The 17,148-nt window shown below is 37.8% G+C and overlaps 1 non-coding gene across 1 annotated transcript; it reads right to left on the bottom strand.

Annotated features, from left to right (window-relative positions):
- Nucleotides 1-5,458: 5,458 nt before the first annotated feature.
- Nucleotides 5,459-5,565, bottom strand: LOC116136250. Its single transcript, XR_004129013.1, has one exon. It is a non-coding gene; the product is annotated as a small nucleolar RNA R71 (small nucleolar RNA).
- Nucleotides 5,566-17,148: the final 11,583 nt, after the last annotated feature.

Below are 17,148 nucleotides of genomic sequence, written 5' to 3'. Positions count from 1 at the left end.
TTGAAATCTGTCAGAGTAAGATAGAAAAGCAAGAGAGGAGTAAGCTGTCAGAATAAGGCAAGAGAAGTAAGAGAAGACTAAGTAGAAATTGTCTGACGGAGAGAAAGAATGGAGAAGAATGGTTTTCTATTTAATATTGTATTTTGTACAAGTGTACATTAGACCAGGGCATTTAGGAGCGGTCCCAAAAAATTGGCCCTAGGACCGGTCCTCACAAGGACTGGTCCTAGGAGGCCTGGTCTCAAACCCGAACTAGGCCATGGAGGAGGAACCAGTCCCTAGATCGGACCTAGACCCGAACCCGGTTGAGGTCCCTGCCCATGTCTAGTGTTCATTGTCAATTTATACTAAAATGTAAAAGAATAAAAAGGAAGTACAATATTTGTCATAATAATAATCATACAAAAAAAGGTAACCAATATATTATATTGATACTAAACATAATATCAATTAATCCTTGATTTACTCCCGCATATCATTATTCCTTGATTCACTCCAACGAAATCTCTTACTCATTAACTCATAGTTTCATATATTTGCTAAGTAAGAATATAATTTATAAAATTTTAGAAGCATACACATACATACCTAGTAGTCCGTAGAGTTTACAAAATAGAACTTGCCAAAATAATTTTTTATGATAAAGTTATGGATTGTTTAGTTAAATAAATATTAAATATTTTTCTAGCATCAAATTATCAATAAGAATTTAAATAAAAAAGAAGAAAAAAGAAAAAATTTCTGAAATAATAAGAAAACGTTTTTAATATTTTAAAACTTTAAGGCTTCGTTTGTTTCGCTTTTGGGAATACTGTTATTAGTATTCCCAAAAAAGTTAAATAGTAAATAAATTAAAGCAGGGTACTTACTCGTGAATGTAAAAATAACTTATTTAATCCACTTAAGTAATATTTGTCAATACAAAATCTCTAAGAGTCAATTTCACTGAATTCTCAAGTATTTTTTAATCTTTCGCACAAGATAATTGTGTCAACTAACATATTTCTAAAGAATAGTTAAGGGTCCGTTTGGTTTGTTATTTCCTACCCTACCCTAAACCCAATTTTCAGAGTAATGTTTGGTTTATTATTTAGATAATAGAATCCTGAAAATTGGATTCTGACAATTTTTTTATCGTTGAAGACAGAGTTTGCAGTGCTATCTTCTTTTATTTGACTTTCTCTTTGCATTGGTTCACTGCTTCACCACTGTCACAAGCCATCTTCCTACCCTTCCAACAAATTTGTTCTCCAAACAATCTTCCACCTACAAATACAAAACAAACCCATTGCACATTGTCCAAACGACCTTCCAAAAAACAACCCCATAGCACCACCCAATCGATCTTCCACCACCATCACAACAAAAACGCACCGCCACCACCCATCACCATCTTCCACCGTCATCGTAAAACAAACCCACTGCCACCACCCATCACCATCTGCCGCCATCATCACAAAACAAACCCACCATCACAAACCATCTTCCACTGCCACCATCATCACAAAACCATCATCCATCATTCATTGTCTGCCACCTTAGAACTACCACCATCGATCAGGATCTGCCACGAACAACCACCACCATCATCGTCTTTTCTACAACGAACCACACCCATTGTCCAAGATCCGCCACGAAGAATACCCATTGTCGCCGATCTGCCATGAACCGAAGAGCATCGTCGTCGATCTGCAACGAAGAACCACGATCGTCGTCGATCTGCCACGAAAAACCAAGATCGTTGCCGATCTGCCACGAAGAAGCACCATCGTTCAGGATCTGCCACGAAGAATCCCTATCGTCACCGATTTGCCACGAAGTGAAGACTGTCGCCGCTGATCTGCCATGAAGTGAAGACCATCGTCGCTGATCTGCCACGAAGAACCACTATCATGTAACAACGATCTGACACGAAGAACCACCACAGTGTAACAACGATCTGCCACGAGGAACCACAAACTTTGTCGATCTACCACCAACCAAAGACCATCGTCGCCGATCTGCCACGAACCACCACTATCGTCACCACAACACTCACCCACTCCTACGATCTAATACGAACCACCCATCACCCCACGCAAATGTAATGCCATTTTCTTTGACAATTTGCATCAATATACATGTAAATATATAAAGTTAAAAAAAAAAGTTATTTATTTGACAGTTGGTATTATATTTAACATTTCAATCTTTACAGGGAAATATGTAAATCGTGAAATGGACAAATTTTAAAAAGAACATATCGGTAATGGATGAATTTTGGGAGTAAAAAAATTGTTCGATTATTGGAAATATTTTTTGGGATTTCTCTAACTGATATATTTGTTTTGCAGATTCGGCATCGTTATTTGATTGTAAGAACAAATTATGATCATATGCACCTATGTCAATATAATTTGTCCCGACGTCGCAGGATTGATTACTACTTGTAGCAGAGGCGAAAGTTTCAATGTTTTTCCAGACTTAGAGTTTGTCATACACCCTGTTGGTTAACATTGCCTGTATCTTTCCCTGCATTGACGACTTCAAGTAGTGTCGGATTGAACGAGGTAATGGTTTATTTGTGTTTACTTTATTACGTTTAAATGTGCGTATGTGTGTTTGTAATGTGTTTGGTGATTGGTTTGGTGTCCCAATCTTGGTTTTCGTTCTCACCATACTGTCCTTATATGAGTGATACTGTGAACTGGTTCGCTGAGATGACCCACAAATTTCTAATCCTATTGTCTGAGCGGGCGAAAACTTCACTCGGTACTTCAATAAAAACAGCAGATTACCAGGAAATGTTGGATGACTTATCATCATTGGTTGGGAGGAGACTCAATGTGACACAACTAATCTCTAAGTACTTTCGCCTGCAAAAAGTATATCAAGCATGACGAAAATTGCTGCAACACAAAGGCTTCGGGTGGGATCATGAGTCGCAGAGTCCAACGTGTCCCGTACAGGTTTGGCAAGAATATGTCAAGGTAAATTTTCATCTTTTTAACTAATATTAATCAACGACACCATAATTGTACGCAATTTTTTTTTCGGACTGCCAAATATTAATATACTATTCTATTAACTTACCAACAAAACCCACTGGCACAACAATTCTACCACAAGGGACTTCCTCACAATGAACTTTATGAAGTCATATTTGAGAAGCAAACTGCCACTGGGAGATATGCATACACATCTACATCTCAATAGGTGGAGAACTTCACTTCTTCCAATGAGGGCGCAATTGACATTGATGATACTGACTTTGAACCTGATCCAGATCAGACGACAGGGGAAAAATGGCCAAACACATCTAGTCATGGAAGACTGAGAAATAAGAGGAATAGAAGCGGCCCGGGATAGGCACTTGTGGATGTCATTGGCAGATTGACAGGTGAGCTTGTGGAGAGGTGATAATCCGTGGATTATACTGTTTTTATTAGATTTTTTGGTCGGATTTCAGATACTTCTTAGTTCATTTTGACCTGAATTGTTACTTAATTTTTTACATTTTGTATTTCAGGCAAAAATGGACATTTTGAGCAAATAATAAGCGATTTGGAGTTTATGGATCAGAAGTAAGCGGATCTCAGATTTTGGAAGAGTTCTAAAGCAGAATGGAGCACTAGGAGGCTTGTTTCCATAGGAAAGCATCGAAGATCAAAGATTCAAGCAAAAATGCAAGCGGAGGGCAATTCTGGAATTTCAGAATTCCACATGGAGCTTCACCGCAATGAAGAAAGTTACGCACGAAATCTGCATTTACTTCGTCGCTGTGGCGAGAATTCTTCTTTGCTGCGATGACGTCTGCGAATTTCAAAACGCACAGTTTTATTTTTCAGCGTTTTTTGAGGATTTGGGGCGAGGTATAAAAGAAAAAGTTAGTCTTTTTGTTAAGGGAGTTCGTTTTTGGATAGACAGCAATTTTTACATTTTCTTAGATTGAATTTGAGTGATTCTTGATTAAAAAGGTGTGAAGATTCGAGGTGAAACCAGTGGATTCGTCAATTTGGGGAGATTCTTTTCCTTTTCTCTTGTTTCCATGATGTTGAACTTGGAATTTTTCGTTTCTTTTAATTGCATTATTGATTTAGACATGAACTAACCCATTTTGGCTTAGGGTTTTGATTGTAGTTCAGAACTGCATGGGTTAATTGATTGAATGATTGTATTTTCATATGAACTTGCTTGATTGTGTGAATACTCTGAATTTACTGTTTATATGTGATGAACATGATGAAATTGAGAAATGAATCATGTTAGGCTTCTTGGGTAATCACCATTGTAGTATTAGATGCTAGAGATAGATTCAAGAACCAATGAAATCAATCTAGGATTCTTGTGCTTAATGAACTTAGATTTATTAACTTTCAATTTGTTGGGTGCGGAAGGTTAATAGGGAAGAGTAGGAAAATATAGCATGAGAAGGTATGTTTGACACTTTAGAGAGTTCGATTTATAATCAATGCATGTGAATATGAATTTAGTTTAATTCTTTAGGTTTAACCCATGGAGTCCGAATGAAGTCAAAACCCTACCCGTTTGTTTGGATTGATATGATCCGTGTTTTACATCTTGCGTTCATAGTTAAAGTTTAGTTTAGCAATTTTTGTTTTAGTCTTAGTTTAAATTGCTCCCATTAATCCAAAAGAATTCGATTGCTCTAACTTGAGAACAGTAGGAAACTTAGTGCTTAGCGAACAATCCTCGTGGGAACGATACTCACTCATCACTCTATTACTTGAGCGACTAGTATACTTGTTACATTTGCATGTTGTAGGAAACACGCATCAAGTTTTTGGCGTTGTTGCCAGGGATTGAGTTTTAAGTTAACATTGAGTTTTTCTATAGTTAGCTAGATTGGAGTTTTAATTTTTGTTTTCATCATTTTCTGTTTAACTTTTGTTTTTATTTCAGTTGGTTTGAGATCTCACTTCCCTTTGTTTTTTCTGTGTAGTTTACGCGAAGAGCAAGGCGTCAGCCAGTGGTTCCTGTTGATCCTGAGATTGAGAGAAACACCAGACGACTTAACAGAGAGAGAAGAGAAAGAGGGGATACAGTGGTTGAATCGGAAGAAATAGCTGTTGAAATGGCAGAACCAGAAAACAGGACACTAAGGGAATTCTCAGTTCCCACGGTTAATGGCAGTGGATCGAGCATTACGAGACCAGCGGTCCAAGCCAACACATTTGTGATAAAGCCGGCAATCATCCAGATGATCCAGTAGTCGGTAAGGTTTAATGGTGACTTGAAGCAAGATTCGAATCAGCATATTGCGATCTTCTTGGAAGTTTAGGACACCTTCAAGTCGAACGGAGTGTCAGATGACGCCATTAGGTTGAGGTTATTCCCATTCTCATTCGGGGATAAAGCAAAAGGGTGGTTAATAGCACTACCATCGGGAATTATCACAACATGGTATGATCTAGCATAGAAGTTCCTGACTAAGTTCTTCCCTCCAGTAAAATCAGCAAAACTGAGAAATGATATCACATCATTTCTACAAGATGAATCCAAGTCATTGTATGAGGCTTAGGAGAGGTACAAGGAATTGATGAGGAAATGTTCACACCATGAGTTGCCAGTTTGGCTTCAAGTCCAAACATTCTACAATGGACTGATGGGTAACGTGCAAACCATGGTGGATGCAACATTAGGAAGAGCCTTGCAGAATAAGACACCAGAGGAGGCTTATGAGTTGCTTGAGTTTTTGGCAAGCAACAACTGTCAAAGACCAAATGAGAGAGCAATATCAAGAAAATCTACGGGTCTTCATGAAGTTGATGACTTCACAACCATCTCAGCCTAACTCACAGTACTTCAGAAACAGTTGGAAAGTATGTAGGTAAACTCTATTCAAGCACCTCAACTAACTTGTGATTTCTGTGCAGGAAACCATGTGAGCAACGAGTGTTAAGTGGGGAACACATTTGCTTTGTCATCTTCATCATTGGAGCAAGTGAACTACTTGGCAGGAAATTAGAGGCAACAAAACAACCTGTACTCCAACACATACAATCTGGGTTGGAGAAATCATCCAAATCTGGCTTGGGGCAATCAGAACCAACAAAATAATCAATGGAACCAAAGAGCATTGCCAAACAACCAACCAGGGGAAAAATAATCAACCGGAAGATCCAAGAGTCACAAAATTGGAGGACATGTTTGGGAAGTTCATGCAAGAGACCACAGGTTTTATGAATGAGACGAGGACAAATTTCAGAAATCAAGGGGCGTCCATTCAGAATCTTGAGGTACAGATGGGGCAATTGGCCGAGAAGTTAAATGAGAGACCGCAGGGGTCTCTACCAAGCAACACAGTGACTAACCCACATGAGCAAGTAAATGGACTTTCTTTGAGAAGTGGGACAGTTTTAGAAGAGGTGAAAAAATCAAGGAAATAGGAAAATCCATCAAAGAAAAATAAAGAATCTGATGAGGAAGTTGATGAAGAAATCATTGTTGAAGAGAAAACACCCAGCCCAAGGAAAGATGAACAGAAGCAGGAAGAAGGGAAAAAGAAAAGGAAAGAGAAATTGTCATTCCCTGAGATACCACTAGAGTTGGCGCATCACACACCACCCGTGCCTTTTCCTCAAAGACTTAGAAAAGAAAATCAGGATAAGTAGTTTATTAAATTTCTTGATGTTTTTAAGAAACTACATATTAACATTCCTTTTGCAGATGCATTGCAACAGATGTCGAGCTACGCGAAATTTCTTAAGGAAATCTTTGAAACAAAAGGAAGTTAGAAGATGAGGAAACGGTGATGCTCACAGAGGAATGCAGTGCCATCTTACAAAAGAAGTTTCCCCCGAAACTTAAAGATCCAGGGAGTTTTACTATTCCTTGCACTATAGGAGATATCACATTTGATCGAGTTTTATGTGACCTAGGTGCTAGCATTAACCTTATGCCTTTTTCAGTTTTCAGGAAATTAGGAATTGGTGAAGTGAAGCCGACAACCATATGCTTGCAACTTGTAGATCGATCAATAAAGCATCCAAAGGGCATTGTAGAGGATGTGCTGATTAAGATGGACAAGTTTATTTTTCCTGCGGATTTCTTTGTATTGGATATAGAAGAAGACAAAGAGATTTCTCTTATCCTGGGACGACCATTTCTGGCTACCGGAAGAGCTTTAATCGACATTCAAGAAGGGATGTTGATCATGAGGATGCAAGATGAAGAAATAACATTTAATGTCCTTGAATCAATGAGAGCTCCACCTAAACAAGAGTCATGTTTAAAAATCGATGTGGTGGACCAGGCAAAAATTGAAACCTTCCAACTGAACAATCCTAAGGTGGAAATTAAGAGCTGCATTGTCAAACCAAATCAGTTCGAGAGTAAGGACCATAAAAAAGGGTTGCACAAAATTCCAAGATAAGCCACAGTCAAGATTGTGTTTTCACAAGGAACAAATCTCTTAGCTCAAAAAGGGTGAGGGAAAGTCAAGAAAATAGAAAGCAGTCGGTGAGAAGAGTCGAACCACCAAAGTAATGACCAAGGGATGGAAATGGGTGGTGAAACTCTCAACAAGGACCCTGTGTGAAAAAGATCATTAGCAAAACAAGCTCAAGCACAAGGGAAAATTCTGGGATGTGATGTACTTGGATAATCTGGACTGACATGAAAAATCGAGAGAGTCGAGCTTACTGACTATAAACAAGCGCTTCTTGGGGGGCAACCTAAGAGTTCTCAATTGTTTTCCATTTTATTGTGTTTGAATTTTTTTTAATTTCTTATGAGTTTGAATGATTTTTAATTTGTGTGTTTTTGGGTGTTTCAGGTGAAGTTTTCAGCTAAGGCAAGGAAAGGAAATGCTCCAGATTTCGCCGGGGCGAAGCACATCGTATGAAAACAAAATTTAAAAGTCCCAGACTTCGCCGCGGCAAAGATTTTTCTTCGCCGGGGCGAAGCACCCTGAAAATTGTTGTGGCTCCTGTAAGTTTTCGCCCCGGTGAAGAATTTGTCTTCGTTGCAACGAAGAAGGTTGGACGAAATTTCTCTAGGGCAATTTCGCTGCGGCAAAGAGTTTTCCTCGCCAGGGTGAGTAGCCACGGTAATTTTTCGTCGCAGCGAAGTATTTTTCTTCACCGCGGCGAGACCTGGGTTTTGAACGAAGAACTTCGCCGTGGCGACGACTGTTTTTTATAAATACCCACTTTCGTTTTTCACTTTTCACGCAACTTTTCAAATCTAATTTAGAGAAAAATTTTCCAACTTTCATTGCAGAGCTTTCCTAGTGATTTCCAAGCAAAAGTTCTTACTCCTTAACCCTCCTAAACACCAAAACAACCCTTTTCAACAACAATTTTCGTGAAATTTTTGCGGAATTTTTGAGTCAAGAAATTTGGGGGTTTTGCATTCTAGGTTGATTTTGGCTCAATTGATGGCGAATACTCCTTAATTTGGGTAAGATTTCACGTTCTCTAAGCTTGTTTCTCAAAAATTTCGAGTTTAAATTTGTTAGATCTGAAATTTGTGGATTGTTGGTTGAGTTGTGAATTTTTGGTTGTTGTGAGCTTTGATTTTGTTTGAGGAAGGATTTTTTGGTTGTTGTGTGATTTTGAGGAGTGGGAGTTTTGAATTTTTGGAGTGTATGGTTGAATTTGAAAAATTGTAGTTTGGGGGTTATAGTGCGAATTTTTGGAAGTGTGGTAAATTTTTGCAGGATTGAATTGGTTGTTATGGGGAACCTAGGCTTGAATTTTTGGGTTGCACTGTGAGTTGAATTGTAGAAAATGGCACCCAAAGTCAAGGTACCATCCAAAGCCAAGAATAAGGGAAAGAAGGTTGACGATCATTTCATTAATGATGAGGCAAGGAAACACTATGAAGGGGCAGTCCAAAGGAAAGATAAAGGCTTTATCCTTGAGCATGGATTAACTGCAAATGAGGCAAATGATTGGAGTTGAGGGAGACAGTGGGAAGGTTTTAAGAGCGAACCCGAGCATGCGGCTATAGGACCCTTTGTGAGAGAGTTCTATGATAACCTCCCTGATTGTGATAAGGGGGCTGTTTATGTGAGGGGTACTGATGTAGCTTTTGATGCAGATGTCATAAATAAGTTTTTCCATTTACCTTAGGTTGACCGGGATGAATATGAGGAGGTTAAGAGGTCACAGATAAGGGATGAGGTGATCTTTAGTACCATAGCACGATCAGATGCCTCTTGGAAAATTTCAAAGAAGGGCAAGAAAACCATTAGGGGGACTAGTTTAACACCAATGGCTCGATTGTGATAGTATTTTATTTGTGATAGAATGATGCCGGAGACACACTACAGTACAGTGATGCGTGTTAAGGCAGTTTTGTTATATTCTATTGCCACAAGGAAGAGTATGGATGTGGGGAACATCATCCTGACAAGTATTCAAGCTGCAACCAAACCAGGGTAAGGCGGTTTTCCATTTCCCCAACTTATTACCCAGTTGTGCACTAATGCAGGAATCGAGGTCAAAAAGGATGAGCCACTAAGCCACGCTGCTCTAGTCCTCGACACAGCCTACTTCCGCAAACACCTTGCATCTCCACCAAATGAAGGACCTAGATCAGGTACCAGGAGGAGGAGAACCACAGCAGTTGCCACCGCATCCGGTTCAATAGCCCTAATGAGAGAGATGATGCAGAAGATGATGGGTGAGCTGAAACGGATGGGGCGACGTCAAGATTGGTTGGCAGAGCAGACCCAAAAGACACATGATCTGCAAATGAGCTGTTGCAACAAATTTGAGATTTATACTTCAGGAAACCAGTGGGAAGACTGGGATTCAGATGAATGGCTAGGCTCCGATTCAAAAGAGGATGACGCCGAGGAAGAAGAGGAAGCCGAAGATTGAGCACCTGAACACTTGTTCTATTTTTGTTTTTATTTTTCATTGTGTTTGGTTGTTTTTGTATTTCATTTCAAACTTTGAACTAATTTGTTGCTTTTTGGTTTTGGTTTGTTTAGTTTTTGTTTTAATTTCTAGTTGATGTAAAAACGAGATTAGGGTTGTAATATTTTCATATTAGTCCGTGAATTTTTCTAACACAGTGGACACCACAGTTTCAATTGTTTTTACAGATGTTTTGATAGAGGAAAAAGTCAAGGAACGGGGGTGCACACTGTTGAACAGAACTTTAACTGCACGGATTAATCAGGGAATTATCTCGCACCTTTTTCTATTTTGTTTTCTATTCCTAATTGGGTATAATGTGACATTAGGGACAATGTCATCTTTAGTTTGGGGGTAGGAAAAATTTGAAATTTTTTTTATTTTGTTTAAGTTATGTTTATGTTTTTGTTGTGTTGTCGATGACAAATTGCATAATTCCATGATGAGACTAGGATTGTTGAGGTTTTATTGTTGAAAAATGTTAAACATTGCTTCAAGTTTTTGTTGATTGACTGAATTTTGATTGAGGTTTGTTGAGTGGTTCAACCACCATTTTCACTTTTTCGGCATGCTTAGATTCATTTTATGCTTAGGTAAAGTCTTGATAATGTTGGTGGACTCTAGAACCTAGTAGAGAAGTGCTTGAGGCGAAATTATAGGATTAGACATGATTGAGGAAATGATTTAGGCATTCTTGTTGGAACGTTTGAGCCTTTCCAACCAACCCATGAATGAAATTGTCCCCAGTCACCCATTTGAGCCCTATGAATTATCATTGCTGTATTTTTTCTTTGTAAACCAAAAATTGTCCGATCCTTATGCCTAAACACTTTATTGTACTCTTAGGAGAATTTTGGGCCTAATGCAAACACAGAGAAAGTGAAAAGTTGTGCGAATATACTAAAAGAATAGTTTGGGGGTTGTGAGAAGGGCAATAAGAATAAGAGAGGTAGTTCACCTCAATTCAATTGATTTGATTGTTTCCTTTTCATTAAAAAAAAAAAAAAAATCAGAAATAAGAAAGATACAAGTTGGAGGGGTGTGAAATGGTTGGCACTTTGATTGGTGGTTGAGAAGAAGTGGAGATTGATGTGATTTTAGTGTTTGCATGAGGTAAACCGAGTTCTATTACTTTGTTATTCCTATCCTTTTTCTTGGAACCCACTACCTGAGCCTAGCATTACAAGCTTATAAAGACCTTTTGATTCTTATCTATGTCTAGTCCACATTAGTGAAGAGTAGTTCGATATTTAGGCTTATAGAGTCTGCCACCATTTGATAAACTTTGCATTCTGCATAAAATAATCCGAGAAGTTGGAATGTGGATTGAAGTGGGGATCACTTACTTGGTGGACCGATAGAGGAAGATAGTTGATGTAGCTTATAAGTTCTTGGAGTGTTGAACATTTTCTGATAATAATTTTTCAACAACCTTTGAGACTTGTGTAATTTCGAGGCAATTCGTATGTTGAGTTTGAGTCTTGTTTGTGTTTGTTCATTTTTCAGTTTTGTTGTGTTTGTGTTTTGTGTTTTGTTGGTTTGTTGTTTTTGTTTCTGTGAGTTTTGTACCTTATGCTCGGGGACGAGCATATCTTTAGTTTGGGAGAATTTGATAATCCGTGGATTATATTATTTTTATTAGACTTTTTCGTCGGATTTCAGATACTTCTTAGTTCATTTTGACCTGAATTGTTACTTAATTCTTTACATTTTGTGTTTCAGGCAAAAATGGACATTTTGAGCAAAAAATGAGCGATTTAGAGTTTCTAGACTCAGAAGTAAGCGGATCTCAGATTTTGGAAGAGTTCTGAAGCAGAATGGAGCACTAGGAGGCTTGTTTCCATAGGAGAGCATCGAAGATCAAAGATTCAAGCAAAAAGGCAAGTGGAGGGCAATTCTGGAATTTCAGAATTCCACATGGAGCTTCGCCGCAGTGAAGAAAGTTATGCACGAAATCTGCATTTACTTCATCGCCGCGGCGAGAATTCTTCTTCGCCGCGACGACGTTTGCAAATTTCAAAACGCACAGTTTTACTTTTCAGCGTTTTCTGAGGATTTTGGGCAAGGTATAAAAGAAAAAGTTAGTCTTTTTGTCAGGGGAGTTTGTTTTTGGATAGACATCAGTTTTTACATTTTCTTAGATTGAATTTGAGTGATTCTTGATTTAAAAAGTGTGAAGATTCGAGGTGAAACCAGTGGATTTGTCAATTTGGGGAGATTCTTTTCCTTTTCTCTTGTTCCATGATGTTGAACTTGGAATTTTTCGTTTCTTTTATTGTATTATTGATTTAGACATGAACTAACCTATTTTAGGTTAGGGTTTTGATTGTAGTTCAGAACTTCATGGGTTAATTGATTGAATGATTGTATTTTCATATGAACTTGCTTGATTGTGTGAATACTCTGAATCTACTGTTTATATGTGATGAACATGATGAGATTGAGAAATGAATCATGTTAGGCTTCTTGGGTAATCACCATTGTAGTATTGGATGCTAGAGATAGATTCAAGAACCAATGAAATTAATCTAGGATTCTTGTGCTTAATGAGCTTAGATTTATTAACTTTCAATTTGTTGGGTGCGGAAGATTAATAGGGAAGAGTAGGAAAACATAGCCTGAGAAGGTATGTTTGACACTTTAGAGAGTTCGATTTACAATCAATGCATGTGAATATGAATTTAGTTTAATTCTTTAGGTTTAACCCATGGAGTCCGAATGAAGTCAAAACCCTACCCGTTTGTTTGAATTGATTTTATCCGTGTTTTACATCTTGCGTTCATAGTTAAAGTTTAGTTTAGCAATTTTTATTTTAGTCTTAGTTTAAATTGCTCCCATTAATCCAAAAGAATTTGATTGCTCCAACTTGAGAACAGTAGGAAACTTAGTGCTTAGCGAACAATCCTCGTGGGAACGATACTCACTCATCACTCTATTACTTGAGCGACCAGTATACTTGCTACATTTGCATGTTGTAGGAAACACGCATCAAGAGGAGGATTATGGGATCAAGGGCTAGCAATCGTAGTGGAGATGGGGGAGACAAAGAGAACACTAGTGCTCCATCTGATCCGTTTTCCATAAGCAATTGTATTGACATCTTGACGGCCATGCAAGTACCCATAGAGTTTTACATGCCGGTTGTAAAGTACTTATATCAAAATCTAGGGTGGCGGGAGGTATTCGTGAAACTCCCGCCCGAAGAAAAGGCTACTTGGATTTATAACGACTTTCGCAATTTGTAGATGACATTGTATGTCCTAAGTGTTTGCCCATAGTTTTGTATGTGCCAGTGGGCACTTGTCCTTTTATGGCTAAATCAAACTTCTGTTCAGCAGCTTGATTTGAAAATGTCCCCAAATGTCTGCTACTGTATGAACTTATTCATTGTGCTGTTGTTTTATGTGAGATTACATGTTTCATATGAGTTATGGATTGTCATTAGAATTAAATATTGACTGTTAAATTTTGCTAAGTACTACAACAACTGTTAATTGTTGATCAATGTTTTGCAAATATGCAGATTTAAATGGCATCGTCTAGCCGTACAGGAAGAAGACTACGTTCTGCAAATGAGGAAGAAGAAATACTGACAGATATAACCATTGCACTCTGCGGTGTTGCCGTGTTAGAAATAGCAGGGTTTCAACTATGACATACATCCATATTAATTGGTCATGAGTACATGTTGGAAGTACTCAATGGTCATGCTAATATGATCTTTGACAAGTGCCGCATGGACAAAGGCTATTTTACATACTTATGTTACATTTTGGCACAACAAGGGAAATTACAACCAACTAAGAGGACGAGTATGGAAGAACAAGTTATGATATTCTGACAATCCAAACGATGACGGAGGATTTCCAACATTCAGGTGAGATGATCTCTAGATATGTTGGCGAAGTTTGCGAGGCGATATGTGAGTTGAAGACAGAGTTTATCAGGCCACTTGACTTCAATGATGTTCCATGGGAAATATCAACCAACCGAAAATATTGCCTTTTCTTTAAGGTACTTCTTCATTATGTTTTCTATTAGTAGATAGTTAAGTTCATTGTGTTATTAATGTTGATAGTCGGTTAATATGACTAAAATTCAATTTTGATGATAGGACTATATTAGAGCCATTGATGGCACATATGCATACGCTTCAGTTCCACACGAATTTGGCGATAGGTACCAGAATCACAAAGGAACGTTGTCACAAAATGTAACGACTGTATGCGACTTTAGGATGATGTTCACTTATGTCGTGACTCGATGGGAAGGATATGCGCATGATTCAAGAGTTTTAAATTCAATTCTTGATGATCCTAATTCTGGATTCCCACATCCTTCACCAGGTATAAGTATTTTCTTGACATATTATAGCATATTTGCTCCACTGTTGAGGCCTTGGAATTCAAATAACATGTGTGATTTTATTATAGGGAAACACTATTTGGTGGATGCAGGTTATGAAAATAAATAGGGGTTCCTCGCCCCTCATAGGCGAGTGTCTTACCATATTTCTGATCACTGCCGTAATCGAAGGGGGCCACAAGAATTGTTTAACTATAGACATGCATCACTTCGCAATGTTGTCGAGAGGACCTTTGGTGTTTTAAAAAGACGGTTCCGTATTCTAGATGGAATGAACAATTACCCGTTGGACAAACAAGGGAAGATTGTTATGGCATGTTGTGTACTTCATAATTTTATCAGAATGTACAATATAGAGGACCCTATCTTCGAACGGTATATTGAAAATACGGGTAATGAGCAAGTATATTGTGATGGCCAAAATGGGGCAGAAGATAACGGAAATGGAGAGGGACCGAGTCAACTGCAGCAAGGTATTATAGACAACATGACGACTGTATGGGATAACATAACGACTGAACTGTGGGCAACACATATGACCATGTCGTAGTTGTTAATGGACTATACGTGTAACAACAATTCTAAGGGTTGATAATTGGTACATTTGTTATATATGTATTAATGTGATGTTTTTAAACAGTTTGATTACTACTTGAAATTAATATGAGGGGTTTTTTTTTTTTTAAATACTTACTGGTTACGAAATTACCAATCAAATGTTTCATATTATTAAAATGTAAATTGATAAGTTTTAAGGTTGTAATTATACATTATTTTAACAAAATGCACAAAAATATTATATTAATAAATCATTTATAAAAAAATATAGGCCGAACGACTTATGCATACCCAAGGTTTGTTGAAACGACAAGTTGATACCCAAAAGGTTTTGAAACGACAAATGGATACCTTCCGTTATGTTCTGTTAGTGATTTTGGTTAGATAATAGTGAAAAGACTAAAATACCCTTGAAAGTTTAATTTTTAGTTTTTTATAAATTTAAAAACTTCTAAAAAACCCCCTAGGTTTGCTAATTTGACTAAACAGCCCAATATATAAAAATTTTATAACATAACAAAAACACCCCCGCCACCCTCGCAGTGCCAGATTCCGGCCACCACCGCCGGAATCTGGCCGGAAAATTGCGTTACGACACAGACCCATCGGATCTGTGTCGTAACGCGTAGATCTTTCATTTTCCGGCAAGATCCGTGGCTGATATGGCCGGAATAGACCAGATCTACGGCCAGATCTGGCCGTCGAGACCGAAAACTTGTCGAAAAATTGTGTTACGACACAGACCCATCGGATCTGTGTCGTAACACGTCGATCTGGCGTTTTTCGGCCAGATCCGTGGATGATCTGGCCGGAAAACGCCAGATCCGTGGATGATCTGGCCGGAAAACGCCAGATCTGGCCGTCGAGGCCGAAAAAGGCCAGATCGGTGTGTTACGACACAGATCCGACGGGTCTGTGTCGTAACACAATTTTCCGGCCAGATTCCGGCAGTGGTGGCCGGAATCTGGCACTGCGGGGGTGTTTTTGTTATTTTATAAAATTTTTATATATTGGGNGTGATAATTACAGCAAGTGAAAACATATATATTTTTGTTGTTGTTGAGAAGAGAGGAGAGTGAAGCGTAAGAGGAATGGGTTTTTTTAAGCTTGGTTTTGATAGAATTACAATGAAGGATCATTTTGGATTTTTGTTTCAGAAATTAAACAAAGAATCAAAATGTAAGATGAATATTGAAGAATGAGAGATGGGAAAACTGCATCAAATAGAAGAAGCAATTTAGAAATTTATTTTTGAATGATTCTAGTATTGAAGGAAAGTAACGGTTACTGGCGGGAAAATCTCGTTGGTTATTAACTAACTTAATATTAGCTTTTCCAACTCACTAAAATGAAAAAAAATTATTAGAATTAGTGATTCTTTCCTCTTAAACTTTATTACTTAATTTATGGTGATTTAAAAGAGCCTTAAAAAAACATTAATCTCTTTAATTTGAGTTTGATCAATACCGTTATTGAATTGATATTCGTTATTTTATATATTAAAATATAGAGTAAACAACTTTTTCTCACCCAAGGTTTGCCTTAATGACATTTTTCCATCCAAAAAGTTTCAAAATATCACTTTCTCATCCAATGTTTATATTCTGTTAATACCCAAAATACACTTCATTTTCTTGGCTGACGTGCGAAAAGTTACCAAAAGACAGGGTAATAGGGCTTTTGTAGAGTGGAGATCGATAGATCGAATGGTGGTGACCGATTGAATATTCACCACTGGAATTAGTCAAAAATTATCTAAGAACAAAAAAACTTAGCTTTGCTGTGGCTAGCAATTGACAAAAAATCAAGTGTCAAAGTGAGAGAGGGTTTCTTAGAGAGGAGACCGGAGATTCAAATAGCAGTGACAGAGAGCATTTTCGATGCGGGAATCACATTGTTTTAAAACCCGGACCGAAGGGCAACCTGTTTTGCTACTCGGGTCACGGGTCAACCGATTGGATCAATGACGTTGGCGACAATTTTATTTTTAAAAAATTACATATTAATCCCTTAAATTTTAATATATTACAAAATTCTCCCAAAAAAGTTCAAATTAATACCTAAATTTTTTATTTATTTCAAAAATGCCCCAAAAATACTAATTAATCCCTAAACTTTTGACATATCTTTAAAACACCCCTATAAAATTACTAATTAACCCTTATAATTTTAAAATATTACAAAAACCCCCTAAGACCTGAACCGGACTGGAGAAACTACCAAATCCCGATCCAATCGGTCCAACCGGCCAGTCCGATCCAAATTTTAAAACAAAGGGGAATCGGTTGTAAGTAATAACAAAATGTTAACTTTATATGAAAAAGTGGTATTTTGAAACTTTTTAGGTGAGAAAGGG

The sequence above is a fragment of the Pistacia vera genome, unplaced genomic scaffold (assembly GCF_008641045.1).
Source record: "Pistacia vera cultivar Batoury unplaced genomic scaffold, PisVer_v2 Contig31, whole genome shotgun sequence".
In the NCBI taxonomy this organism is placed as follows: Eukaryota; Viridiplantae; Streptophyta; class Magnoliopsida; order Sapindales; family Anacardiaceae; genus Pistacia; species Pistacia vera.
The sequence above is the reverse complement of the archived record's forward strand: the minus strand, read 5'-3'. Positions and strand labels throughout refer to the sequence as shown.